This window comes from Enhydra lutris, unplaced genomic scaffold (genome assembly GCF_002288905.1).
Source record: "Enhydra lutris kenyoni isolate GAN:26980312 unplaced genomic scaffold, ASM228890v2 scaffoldscaffold27, whole genome shotgun sequence".
NCBI classification, from domain to species: domain Eukaryota; kingdom Metazoa; phylum Chordata; class Mammalia; order Carnivora; family Mustelidae; genus Enhydra; species Enhydra lutris.
Genome location: NW_019154111.1, coordinates 4,586,167 through 4,599,366, shown reverse-complemented (window position 1 = coordinate 4,599,366; position 13,200 = coordinate 4,586,167). Strand labels below are relative to the sequence as shown.

The window sequence follows — 13,200 nt, the reverse complement described above, 5'->3', positions numbered from 1 at the left end:
CCGGTGACCGGAGTCTCTCGGCCTTGTCGTCTGTGAGTCCTCTCTGCACCATCTGACTGCGCCGTCATCTGATTGTAAACCTCTGGAGAGCAGGGATTGTGTTGTTGGCCTCTCCTACCACACACGGCACCTGCTCCGAAGATGGTTCCCATGACAGCGAGATTGCCCACAGCGCCTGGAACCGTGTGCCACCGCCAGAGGGGGCAGAGGGCGGTGTGGTCACTGTTCTTTAAGCTTTGGTGGCTATGGTGTGGTTTTAGAGGCACAGCAGAGATGAATCTTTAATATGCTTTTTTGTAGACGTTTTATTTATTTATTTGACAGACAGAGATCAAGAGTAGGCAGAGAGGCAGGCAGAGAGAGGAGGAAGCAGGCTCCCCGCTGAGCAGAGAGCCTGATGCAGGGCTCTATCCCAGGACCCTTAGATCATGACCTGAGCCGAAGGCAGAGGCTTTAACCCACTGAGCCACCAGGGTGCCCCTTTAATGTGCTTTGCTTCAGTTAAATGAGCTCACTCACATTCCCTCAGCGTGCACGTCCTGCCTGGGCTGGGGGGCGGGGGGTGGCCCAGTACAGTGAGGGAGAGCTGCCTCAGCCTCCAAAATGTCCTTCACATCACGCACAGAGTCCACAATGGGGACATGGCTGAGTGGAAACCAGGCTGACTGGGCTTGGCCGCTGAAGGTTCCCGGGCCCGCCAGGATAACCGTGCTAATGTCACTGCGTCATTCTGTAAAACATGACCTGGTTTTCAGAAAGGCCCACTGTCTGCTGAGTGCTCACACCAGGAGGGGGTGGAGGTGGGCGAGGGACCTGCCTTTTCTCTCTTCTTGGTCTGTAGCGTATGGGACTCAAGGTGGGGGCATCTGGAAAGCCTCCTGCCACCTTCGTCAGAGATCCCTGCTCTCTGGAGGGGCAGCCTGGAGTGGGCACATACTGGGTCTGGCTCCTGAGACTTGCCTGAGACTAGTCTGCGGCTGCCTCTACCGACCAGGAGGTGTGGAGCTCAGGCCACATTGCTAAGCCTCTCTGACCCCAGGCTTCACCTCTCTAAAGTAGAAATCGCACCTGCCCTGTCTCCCTCACAGTGTTTTGAGAATTGTACGGGTTAGACTTTCAGGGGTTAGAAATTATCTACCCCATTCTCACTACCCACAAGGCCCAGAGAGGTTAAGTAACATCTCCAGGGTCACACAGCTAGTGGCAGAGCTAGAACTCAGGTCTGCTGCCCTCCTGCTCCCTGTTTATACTCTTATCATTGCACATGTCCTGCTTTATTTGTTTACTTGTTCATCATCCTTGCATAAGTGTAAGTTCCTAGAGGGCAGGGGTCCACTCTCACACTCCTTTGTTTCTGCAGCATCTGGTACATACAGATGGTGCTCAATAAATATGCGTTGAACTAAACTAACCTTGACTGCTAGTTCCAGCGCTCTTTCCTCTACCCATGCTGTCTCTGATCTTAGAAACCTGTACTTCCAGCTCAGTCTCCCACAGAGTATGAAAACTTGCAGATGTGTTAGAAAGATGCTCAACCACATTGCCCTTCCCATTAGGGTCCTGTGGTTTATAGCACAGAACCCATCTGAGCAAATACAGACACATAAGACAAAATTGGAATAAGGGTAACAACTAACATGAATAGAGAGGTGAGTAGGGCCAGGAACTGTGTTAAGTGTTTCATACATGAAGTGCCAGCCCCATGGCAAGTGCTTAAAAAAAGGTACTATTTGGGCACCTGGGAGGCTCAGTCGATTAAGCCTTTGACTCCTGATCTCGGCTTAGTCCTTGATCTCAGGGCTGTGAGTTCGGGTCCTGCATTGGGCTCCACAATGGGCCTGGAGGCTACTTTAAAAAAAAAAAAAGTATTACTATTTTCTTTAACTATAATGTGAGTTGAGTAGAATATTAGAGTATGCTAGCAGCTTCTGCCAGGATGCCCAAATTTCAGAGGCTAACAAAGTAAAGATCTTTTTTTTTTAGGCTCACGCCATAGACTAAGCGGATCGGTGATGGGGAACAGCTTTGCTCTGTCTGGGGCCTTTGGATGTAGCGGTTCACACTGGATGTGTTTCAGAAGTTGTGGTAGATGGGAATGCCAGCAAGCCTTTTCACTATCCTTCTGGGCACACGGAAAGATTATAGTTCCCAGTCTCTTTGCAGTTAGGTATGCAGTGACTTGCTTTAACCAAGAAAAAGCGACACATGTCATTGCCAGGTGAAAGCATTTAAAAAAAAAAACTTACTTTAAATTCAATTAATTAACATATAATGCATTATTTGTTTCAGGGGGACAGGTCTGTGATTCATCAGTCTTCTATAACACCCAATGCTCCTTACAACACATGCCCTCCTTAATGTCCATCACCCAGTTACTCCATCCGCCTTACCCCTCCCCTCCAGCAACCCTCAGTTTGTTTCCTATGATTACGAGTCTCTTATGGTTTGTCTCCCTCTCTGGTTTCGTCGTTTCATTTTTTTCCTCTCTTCCCCTAAAGTCCCCTGCCTTGTTTCTTGAATTCCACCTATCAGTGAGATCATATGATAATTGTTTTTTTCTGATTGATTTATTTCACTTAGCATAATACCCTCTAGTTCTATCCACGTTGTTGCAAATGGCAAGATTTCATTTTCTGATGGCTGAGTGATGTTCCATTGTGTTTATATAAGATATATAACACATCTTCATTCATTCATCTGTTGATGGACATCTGGGCTCCTTCCATAGTTTGGCTACTGTGGACATTGCTGCTATGAACATTGGGGTGCAGGTGATGCTCCGGATCACTACATTTGTATCTTTGGGGTAAATATCCAGTTGTGCAATTGCTGGGTCGTGGGGTAGTTTTATTTTCAACTTTTTGAGGAAGCTCTATACTGTTTTCCAGAATGGCTGCACCAGCCTGCATTCCCATCCAGGTGGGAGCATTTAAGAACCAAAGCAGACTTCTTCAAATGTTCCCTCCTTTCCCCAACCATGACTTGTTTATTTGGGGCTTCATAAGGTTGAGACATCCTGGAATGCTAAGCCACTATGTAGGGGACGGGTTTCCTGGACAGTTCTGGATCTGCAGCAAACTGTGTGTGTGAGAAATCAAGCCTGAGACTTGCGCCGATCATGGCCTATCTCCCCCTCCGCTAGCCAGGGGCCAGCCAGAAGGTGGCACGCATGCTGCCCACAGACCACTGGTCAGGACAGTCGTGGAAGGCTGAGGAGGGCAGTCTAGTCGATTCTGTGCGTTCGTGTCATCGATCAATTTTGGAAAATTCTTCACCTTTACCTAAATATTTCTCCGGCCTCACCCTTCTTTTCTTCTCTCTTCCCGGGACTCCAGTTAAGGCTGTTGGATATTATCACATGGGTCTCTATGCTTTATCTTTTTTTGTTTGTTTTTGTCACTTGTACCAACAAAGCCGGGATTACACTGGATCTGTAAATCAGTGTGAAGACCTATGCCTTCTTAATAATGTGACTATTCCATTCAACAGTGTAGATCTCTCCATTTTTTAAAAGTCTTTTAAAATTTCAGAAACTTGTTACAAGTTTTAAGGGTAGAGTTTCTGCATATATTTTTAAAAAACGTATCCTCAAGCGTTTTCAGGTGGCCAGGAAGATGGCAGACATGCAGGCTGAGCACGCCAACCAAAAGCAGTGAACCATCTTTCAAAATAAGAAGTGGGTCCTGCTTGGAGAAACTGGCAAGGAGAAGCTCCTGTGATCCTACGAAAACATCGGTTTGGGCTTCAAGATGCCCGAGGAGGCCACTGAGAGCACCTTGATGAGACAAGAGGGACAAGAGATGCCCCTTTCCTGGCAATGTGTCCATCCAAGGGTGGATTCTGTCCAGTGTGGTGACCAAGGTGAAGACGCAGAGGACCTCTGTCATCTGCCGAGACTACCTCTGCTACCCCCAAAACTACAAGCTCTTTGAGAAAGGACATAAGCATATGTCTGTGCACCTGTCCCCTGCTGCAGGGATGTCCAGATCGGCGACATCATCGCAGTGGACAAGTGCCGGCCCTTGAGCAAGACTGTGCATTTCAAGGTGCCCAAAGTCACCAAGGCTGCTGGTACCAAGAAGCAATTCCAGAAGTTCTGAGATTAGACATTTGCCCACATCCCCAAAGAAAGTAATTTCCCAACTAAAAAAATAAAAACTTATCTTCAAATATTTTTTTCATGCTTCTACAATTTTTAAAAAATATTTCACAGTCCAACTGTTTGTCACTGGTATAAGAAATAGAATCAAGGGACGCCCGGGTGGCTCAGTTGGTTAAGCAGCTGCCTTCGGCTCAGGTCATGATCCCAGCGTCCTGGGATCGAGTCCCGCATCGGGCTCCTTGCTCAGCAGGGAGCCTGCTTCTCCCTCTGCCTCTGCCTGCCATTCTGTCTTCCTGTGCTTGCTCTCTCTCCCTCTCTCTCTGACAAATAAATAAATAAAATCTTTAAAAAAAAAAAAAAGAAATAGAATCAATTTTTGTGTATTGACCGTTCCTCCTACAGTCTTGCCAGATTGACGTGCTAGCCTGAGTAGGTCTTTTTGCAGACTGCTTAGGGTTTGTAACGGCATGATTATGGCACGTTTTATTAAAGCATAACATGGGCCATCACCTTTCTGGCTCCTGAGATCAATCTCCCTATTTCTCTGTCCAGCTGCTAAGCCAATGCTATGTATTCTCTCTAGTTTAGACGTTACAGCAGCACCTCGCTTTCAGGGACTGGTGTCTGTATGAGTTGGGATAGCTTAGTTGTTACAATAAACAACCCTAAAAGAGTCTTAAATATAGTAATAATACTCGTAAGTCTAGGGAACAAGCTGAGGTCGCTGGAGTGGAGGTGGGTGGGGGGATGGGGCCACTGGGTGAGGGGCAGTAAGGAGGACATGGGATGTGACGAGCACTGGGTGTTCTACCCAAATGATGAATCACCAAATTCTGCCCCCAAATTAAGAATACACTGTAGAGGGGAGCCTGGGTGGCTCAGTGGGTTAAAGCCTCTGCCTTCGGCTCAGGTTATGATCTCAGGATCCTGGGATGGAGCCCCGCATTGGGCTCTCTGCTCAGCGGGGAGCCTGCTACCCCCTCTCTCTCTGCCTGCCTCTGTGCCTACTTGTGATCTGTCTGTCGAATAAATAAATAAAATCTTAAAAAAAAAAAGAATACACTGCATGTTAACGAACTTGAATTGAAATAAAACAAAGTTATAAGACCATTAAAAATCTATATATAACAAAAATACTTATTTCTTGCTTTTTTGTGGTTTTGTCCCGTGTGGGTTTATGAGGAGGTCACTCAGTGTCCTGGGCTGCTTCTGTCTGGAGGCCCCACTGTGTCTAGGCCCTCAGAGTCCTTCATTGGATCTTCCTCATCTGGCCAGAAATGGAGGGAAGGGAGTGTGGATAAATGCATGACCATTTTTTAGGGCCCCGTTCCAGTCATATTTTTCTGCAGAGCAAGTGAGGACATATAATCTAGCTGTGTGTTCAGTAAGAGGAGGACTTGGCTTTGGGGTTTATGTGGCCAGTCTTTGCCAGATGTAGTATTATCCCCATTTTACAGTTAAGAAAACTGAGGCTCGAGAGAGTAAGGGATTTCCCAGCTTTCACGGTCATGGACAACAGCTCCTGGAACTGAGCCCGAATATGGCAGACTCCCACGCTCCCGAATCGTATGCTGTCGATGCAACCTTCTCTCCTATGCCTCCCTCCCCGGTTCCTGTGCTAGCTTTCTTTTCTTTTCTTTTTTACATTTTTAAAAAAAAGTTATTATTTTTTATTTTTTATCCTTTCTCAAGTTTTCATTTAAATTCCAGGTAGTTAACTTACAGTGTAATATTAGTTTCAGGTGCAGAACTCAGTGAAGCTTCGGTTCCGTACAACACCCGGGGCTCAAGGCCTGTGCTCTCTTAAGACCGGTGGTGTTTCGTTTCCCTCCCAGCTAGGCTTCCTCCAGACGGCCGGGTTTTCCTTCTGGCCTTTGAGCTACCTGCTGGTACTTTGTGCTTTCCCGAGCAGCCCAGTCCACAGACTTAGTCTGCAATGGGTAAGGATCCTGAGAGCCACTGTAATAAAACGTAAGACATTTAAACAGAACAGAAGAAGACACAAAAGCTGATGTCAAGTGTTATCTTTCCAGGAGTACCTATCCTCCTGCGTTGTTTCAGACGCGCTGTCACACGCCGAAGTCTCGGGAGAAAGGACTGTGGAGCTCCTCTAGATCGGCACCTATAAAACCACAGTGGAAACCTGGAATTGGATGGTCTCACGATACAGGCCGTCCAGCTCCTCGATGTTTCTTCCCTACAGAATGGGGATTAGGGTTGTCGCTGGGCAGTGGGTTTTTCCATCTTCAAGCGGTGCCAGAAACGTAATGGAATTAGATCTTCTAAGGGAGATCTGCTGGAAGAAAACAGATCTCCCAAGGGGAGCTTTGCACGGCCCAAGTAGGACATACTGTGGAGGCATGGGGTGGTCCAAGGCATCTGCTTTGAAGCTCAGTACGGGGGCGCCTGGGTGGCTCAGCCGGTTAAGCTCTGCCTTGGGCTTGGGTCATGATCCCATGTCCTGGGATCGAGCCCTGCCTCAGGCTCCCTGCCCAGGGGCGAGTCTGCTTCTCCCTCTCCCTCTGAGATCTTTCTTGCTTGAGCTCTCTCTCAAATAAATAAATAAAACCTTAAAAAAAAAAAAAAAGCCCAGTCCTGACAGAAAGGAGGGGCTGAACAGGTAAGCTCAAAGGTCATGAGGTCATGAGGCCACCAACCCATTAGTGTCACATCTATACTTTGCCTTTAGTGTGTTCTCTGCTTTTCCACATATTTAATATTTGCTGAGGCTTAAATATTCTAGGGGATAGTGAGAAAACAGTTAAGTCAGACTCATAAAGAACATATACCTCATTGTTTGGGGGAGGCTCCTGGGCAGGCATGACCTCCATGACTGTGATCCCTGGTGGTGCGTTTCTAATTTAAAACTATATATTCTGGGACGCCTGGGTGGCTCAGTTGGTTAAGCAGCTGCCTTCGGCTCAGGTCATGATCCCAGCGTCCTGGGATCGAGTCCCACATCGGGCTCCTTGCTCAGCAGGGAGCCTGCTTCTCCCTCTGCCTCTGCCTGCCATTCTGTCTGCCTGTGCTTGCTCTCTCTCCCTCTCTCTCTCTGACAAATAAAATCTTAAAAAAAAAACAAAAAACAACTATATATTCTGAGCCAAACTATGGAAAGAGCCTAGATATCCATCAACAGATGAATGGATAAAGAGGATGTGGTGTACATATACAGTGGTTACTGTGCCCAGGGGCTCCCTGTAGTCGGGGCCGCAGGGAGAGTGGGAGGTTTCTGACTAGCCACAGAGGGAGCTGATGAGATCAGATGGCTGGACGAGGTCCAAGAGCGTTCGGGGTCTTCTCCAGCAGCTCGGGAGCTTGGGTGTCAGAGCAGAGCCGCGGGTGGTAGGACAGGTCCAGCAAGCAGGTGTGGCAGGAGCGCGGGCGGCAGGAAGCTGAGGGTACAGGTGAGAAGGTGGATGCGGTTTAGGCTGCTTGTGAGCTTGTGAAAGCCGGAGGCACAGCTAACAGGGGCGGGAAGTGGGGCGGTCCTGAGGCCCCCTGACCCCGGCAATGGAAGGCAGGCTAAGAACGACGGGTGAGGACCCCAGATCCCTGCGCATGGCTGGTGAGAATGCAGAACGGCGGAGTCGCTGGGGATAGTTTGGCGGTTCCGCAAAAAGTTTCCAGATAATCCACTAATTCTACTCCTAGTATGCATCCAAAAGAACTGGGATTCCTATTTGCGTACTGATGTCCACAGCAGCATTATTCACAAAATCCAAACACACACACACACACACACACACACAACAATAGACGAATGGATAAACAAAATGTGGCATTTAGGTACAATGGGATGTTACTCAGTCTTAAAAAGTAAGGAGAATCTGATACATGTTACAAAATCGATGACCTTTGAGAAGACAGGTACAGGACATAAGCCAGCACAAACAAGTAAAGGGCAAATAGTGTAGGATCCCACTTCTAGGAGGCACCCAGAGGCAGAGAGTAGAAGGGTGGATGTCGAGCCTGGGGGCTGGGTGCGGAGGGGAACGGGGAGGTATTGCTTCACAGGTACAGAGCTTCTGTTTGGGACGATGACAGTTCTAGAAACAGCTGGTGGCGACGACTGCCCAACGGACGAGGTGGGCCCTTCTCGTGAGGCCCTCTCTCTACAGGCCTCCATGGTCATCTCGGCCGACCGTAGGTGTGGTGGTGCGTGATGAAAGCGTTCAGGGGTATTAAACGACTTCTGAAAGGTCAGCTAAGTCCCCAACGGTGTTACTTGGAGCAGGAACCTCTTTAGTCTTATAGAACTAGTGTGGTTCTAGAAGAAATAAGCATGCCAGGCCAAGTTTACAGTGATTCCAGACAGTTTAATGTAATTCCAAGACAAAGTGTGATTACATTTCTACACATATACAATATGCATATGTGAGTTTACAAATTTTAATTAATAACTCGTTTCACCTCAGAGACCGAAAAAATGATCAAAAAGAAACTGTGAGTAACAAGCTATAACATAGTTCACCACAACGGGACCCCCCTTTCTCACCCTACAGTTAGTAATATTACAATTAAAATAACTATATTCTTCTATAATTTTTTTCTGTTAAAATCATCTCATAAATTTACAATGCTATTATTAGTTTCCAAGACTAATATAAATTCACTCCATTTTTCTACAACGAAAATGATTATTAATTTAGAAGCACACGACATCATGATGAAAAACACAAGCATTTTAGTAGCAAGGACTTGATCAGTTAAGAATTATTTTTCTTGTAAAACATTCTAAAGCCAAGTAAAATATCCATTCTTATAACATACCTATAATATGAGACTAAGGAATAGGTTACATATAGGTCTACAACACATTGGTTTGTTTTTTAAAAAAAGTAGACATTTATAAATAAAAAAGAAAAGAGGGACAATTCACATAGGAAAAAGAGGTACACGAGAAAATACTGTTGCACGCAATAATTTTCACAAAGATTAACATGGATTAACACTTTTCATTACAGAAACCGTACAGTGAAGGAACACAACAGACCGGGGCTTTCATAGGGCTATTGAGCTGAGATGACCTGGTGGAGGAAGATGTAGGCAAGGTGACCTTGGGGAGGGAGCCGTGTTCCTTGGACTGTTGACCAATCACCACCGGGTCTCCTCTTCCCGGCTCTCATTATGGGGAGTGAGTCTTTCTATCCAGTGTCCGGAATTCATGGGCAGTTGAAAGGTAAACATTTCTACAGATCTGTTCTCTTTCCACTCTAATGGATCCCGCTCTTGGAAACGTGATATCGTATCAGAGGCTGCAGCTCATTACATGTGGTCAACACAAAATGGGATGGAAAATTCCAGTCGTTCTGATGTGCTGCCCCCCTCCTCACTCATCTGTGCCCTGGAGGCTGGGGACCCAGTGAGAGTGGCAGCCCCCCTCGGGGCCACCTGCCTCCGCTGTGGTAAGGTGGGTGACGAGAACCCCGCACCAGGCCTTGGGCCCACCTGGGGAAGGGGCAGCCTGGGGCCGGCCCCCCGGCTCGTGGACAACGCCATCGCTGCCTGATTTCTGAAAGCTCCTCTTCCTCCTCATCCGTAAAGCTATACTCGTCCTATCAGAAATTTGGTTTGATATATATATACACTAACATATATATCACCATCTATCTCTACACAGTGGTTCTACTAAACTACAAAGTCTCCTGCCCCAAAGTAGGACTTTCTGGTCTACTTCATTTGGTTACAAAATGCACACAAAGAGGATGAGGAGATGCTTTGGGGGCCAGAAATGATTGTGCCCTGGAAAAGCCACGGAAGACAGCTTTAAATGAGCAGTAACACAAAAGTGAGAGGGAGCGTGAAAGGGTCGGGGGAGACCCGGAGGCGGAGGCAGCGCCCACGGGACGGGGGGGGGGGGCGGGGGGGGGGGGGGGGGGGGGGGGGGGGGGGGGTGTGTCTGCTTGGAAGTGAGGAGAGGCGAGTGGGGTGGGCAACGCTTCGTGTTCCATTCAGAAGTCACAGAAAGCTACAAAGGATGGGCATGGTCAAGTCACTTTCCACTTCCCAAGTTCTTTCTTATAACCTGAGCCGAAAACTATTAAAATAATAATAATATTAATAATTAATAATAATGATAATAATAATGATAAATCCATTGCCCCCTCCACCAAGCAAGTGAGTATCTAACAGGGAGGCAAGACCACCGCTCACGAGGCCAAGTGAGTCCTTCTTCCTGGCTCTGGAGAGCATCCTGGGAGTCCTAGATGCCTGCGTGTGGGGCTGTGGTGGCAGGAGGGGGTGTGTGGGGGTGGCGCCGGAGACACTGACCTGGACAAGGAGTAGGGAGGCCACACCAGGAGAGAGAGATCTGTGTGGAGCGGTTCAGAGGACACTAGAAGGAGCCAGTTTCAGATGTGGCGTACTTTTTTTTTTCTCCTTTTTTTTTTTTTTTTGAAGCTAATTTCTATGCTTCTAGTTTTTAAACATACGGTTAAGCCCCAAAGACAATGACATAAAATTAATTTGATGAGTTTCAAGCAAAGGAAAAGACCAAACAGAGGGAAAGCAGGAGTATTATTAGGAAGAGTGAGATTAAAAAAAAAATTACCCTAATGTTTCTTACAAGAACCTGTCATGAGAAAGTACGGTCCACAGAGGTCACAGGGAAAACGCGAATGCATTCAAATGAACACACACAAACAGTTCCCTGGTCCCAGGCGTCCTGCAGTTTGCAAAGTCTTAATCTGCTAACGGAATGCCCTTTATCACAGCAGGTCCTCTGCACTTGGGTTGTCGTAGGAGAGAAAACAAGAAACAAACTAAAACTCTTAGGGGAACCAGCATGTTCTAGGTTGTTCCTAGGAGACAGTGGGGCCCACTCTCTGAAGCGTCACAGGGACCATCTCTACTTCGAGGGTCTCAATGACCCACACTCCTCCCCCAGCTGCCCCTAGGTTCCCCAGCCTGTCCCCTGCTCAGCAGCACTTAACAGTCTCAAGGGAGGAATCTAGCGTCCCCTCTCCCACCGACCTCGGCTTCAAATCTGAGTGTGACAAAGAGTAAAAAGTAAACACATCCTTTTGCATTTATTTTGTTTTAAAGGAGAAAAGGAATGAGTGACAGCAGGTATGTGGAAAGCCCAGCCGAAGAATGTGGGCAGAGGGGTGGCTCCCCCTTGCAAAACACCGATCAGAATATTGCCAGGGGCCCAGAAATAGCAGCTGTACCTTCAGGGCCGCCTAAATCCCAGTGTCTTTTACTGCCTGGTGACTGGAAGTCAGTGGATCAACAGAAATTAAACATTCAGATCAAGACAAAATCAACGAATCAGGTATCTGTTCTCTCTGCCTCTTCCAGGATGTCAAAGAGAAGGCCTCTTTGGAGACAAGCGTTGATACAACAAGGCATGAGGTCTTCACATCTGGCCCAGGCTACGGACTCACCCCCTTCCCACTCAATCCAGAAATCCTTTCACATTCTCTCGCGTTCACATGGAAACCAGTAAGTAACGTGGAGGGAAACGCTCTGTTGGGCTACACAATGGTATGGGTAGAAAACACCTGCCTTGGAGGGGCATGGCCTCCAACTAAAGAGGCAATTGCTGGGGTCTGAAGATGTCAGTTAGAAACAGAAATTTTCTTTAAAAAGTACCAGTTCAAATGTAAACTATAAAACACTTTAACTATAAAACATAGCCAGAAATATGCTTAAGTATCCACAGTCAATTACTTAGTTTACGCATTTAAAATGTGGCTCTCTTGATATCTTAGAAGGCTAACAGCATTTTACAGTAGCTAAAAACATATATACTTAACATGTGCATTTGAATATCACATTTCATTACAACACACAAAGAATAATCTCTTCCTTGGTTTAATTTTTGATGTAAAGATCAGCTATTTTCAGAATTCACTTAAGCAACAATGACCAGGGTGTGCATTAATCATTATTTTCAGCCCACACAGAGTTCATAGTCTTTTAAATCCCAAGATCAAGCTGGCTACATGATTTCAAAAAAGGCTAAAACCAGGATGAATGCCCACATTTGAGGTAATTATTGCCATTAGGTCACAGTTTGTGTAAGATAATGTATCTAAAACCTTCTTTAAAAAAAATCTTTAGGTATTCTGTCAGAATTCCAGAATAACTATTGAAACCAACCAGGATCTCAAATTCTGATTAGCTGGGTTTGCTTCCAATGGAGTCAAAGTTCTAGAAGGCTCTAGAACTCGTGTAAACTACCTAAGAATTTAGGCAAACAAGCCTGGAGCCAGTCAATAGAGAAGTTTTTTTTTTTTTTTTTTTTTTTAAATAAAAAAGAAACAAAAACCCACCCAACACAACTGAGGAGATGTTTCATAACACATGGTAATAGTTTTCTAAAAAATTAAAAATCTCATCATAAAGCATTTCTAAATTCTTGTCACTTTCAACCAAATTAAAAATGCTTCTGCATTACTATTAATCTCATACTGCGGCAAGAGACTCTCCTTCTTTATACCCTAAAAGCTGGCTGATTTTTCTGTTTACATGACCGTTCTCTCCATTTCTTTGAGAAGAATATCTCCAAAGAAACCCTTATCTGGTTCCTCTAAGAGTCATCTTGGTTTTTCTCCTTCTCTCTCTCTCTCTCTCTCTTTTTTTTTAACACAAAGAAAAAAGTTCCTGGACACCAGACCCACACACGGTATTTACAAATTTGGTGTGAATCCCGCATCTGGTTCTACCCAGAGCTGAAGAGTGGATCGATTATAGAGACCAGAGTTGTCATGATATTTATCAGTGCAGTAAAAAATAGCATTTTAAAAAAAATATATACCTTTAGTATTGCCTTTCTAGAATTAACTATAAGCAAGAAAAAATTTATTATTTTTTTTTAAAAGAAGAAAAGAACACTTTTTTTCTTCACTCCTAAGTTTGTTGTAGCAGCACTACTAAAGCTAGTTGGTACACTGGAAAGGAATCGGAAATGAATTCTACTATGAATCAAAAGAAACTCCCCTAAGATTTTCTCTAAAAGTAAAACGGATTCTGCCCCTTCTGCTTACATCCAATCCAGGGCTTCCTCTCATTCAGACCTTCTGCTGGGTTGCACGCATGGGGCAGGGATGGGGAGGGGTGACATTCCTTCAAGGCTTTTCTTTGCACACACA

General features: G+C 45.9%; 1 pseudogene; it reads left to right on the top strand.

The window, feature by feature from the left end:
- Positions 1 to 3,614: 3,614 nt before the first annotated feature.
- On the top strand, positions 3,615 to 4,100 carry LOC111152109 (annotated as a pseudogene).
- The last annotated feature ends 9,100 nt before the right edge of the window (positions 4,101 to 13,200 follow it).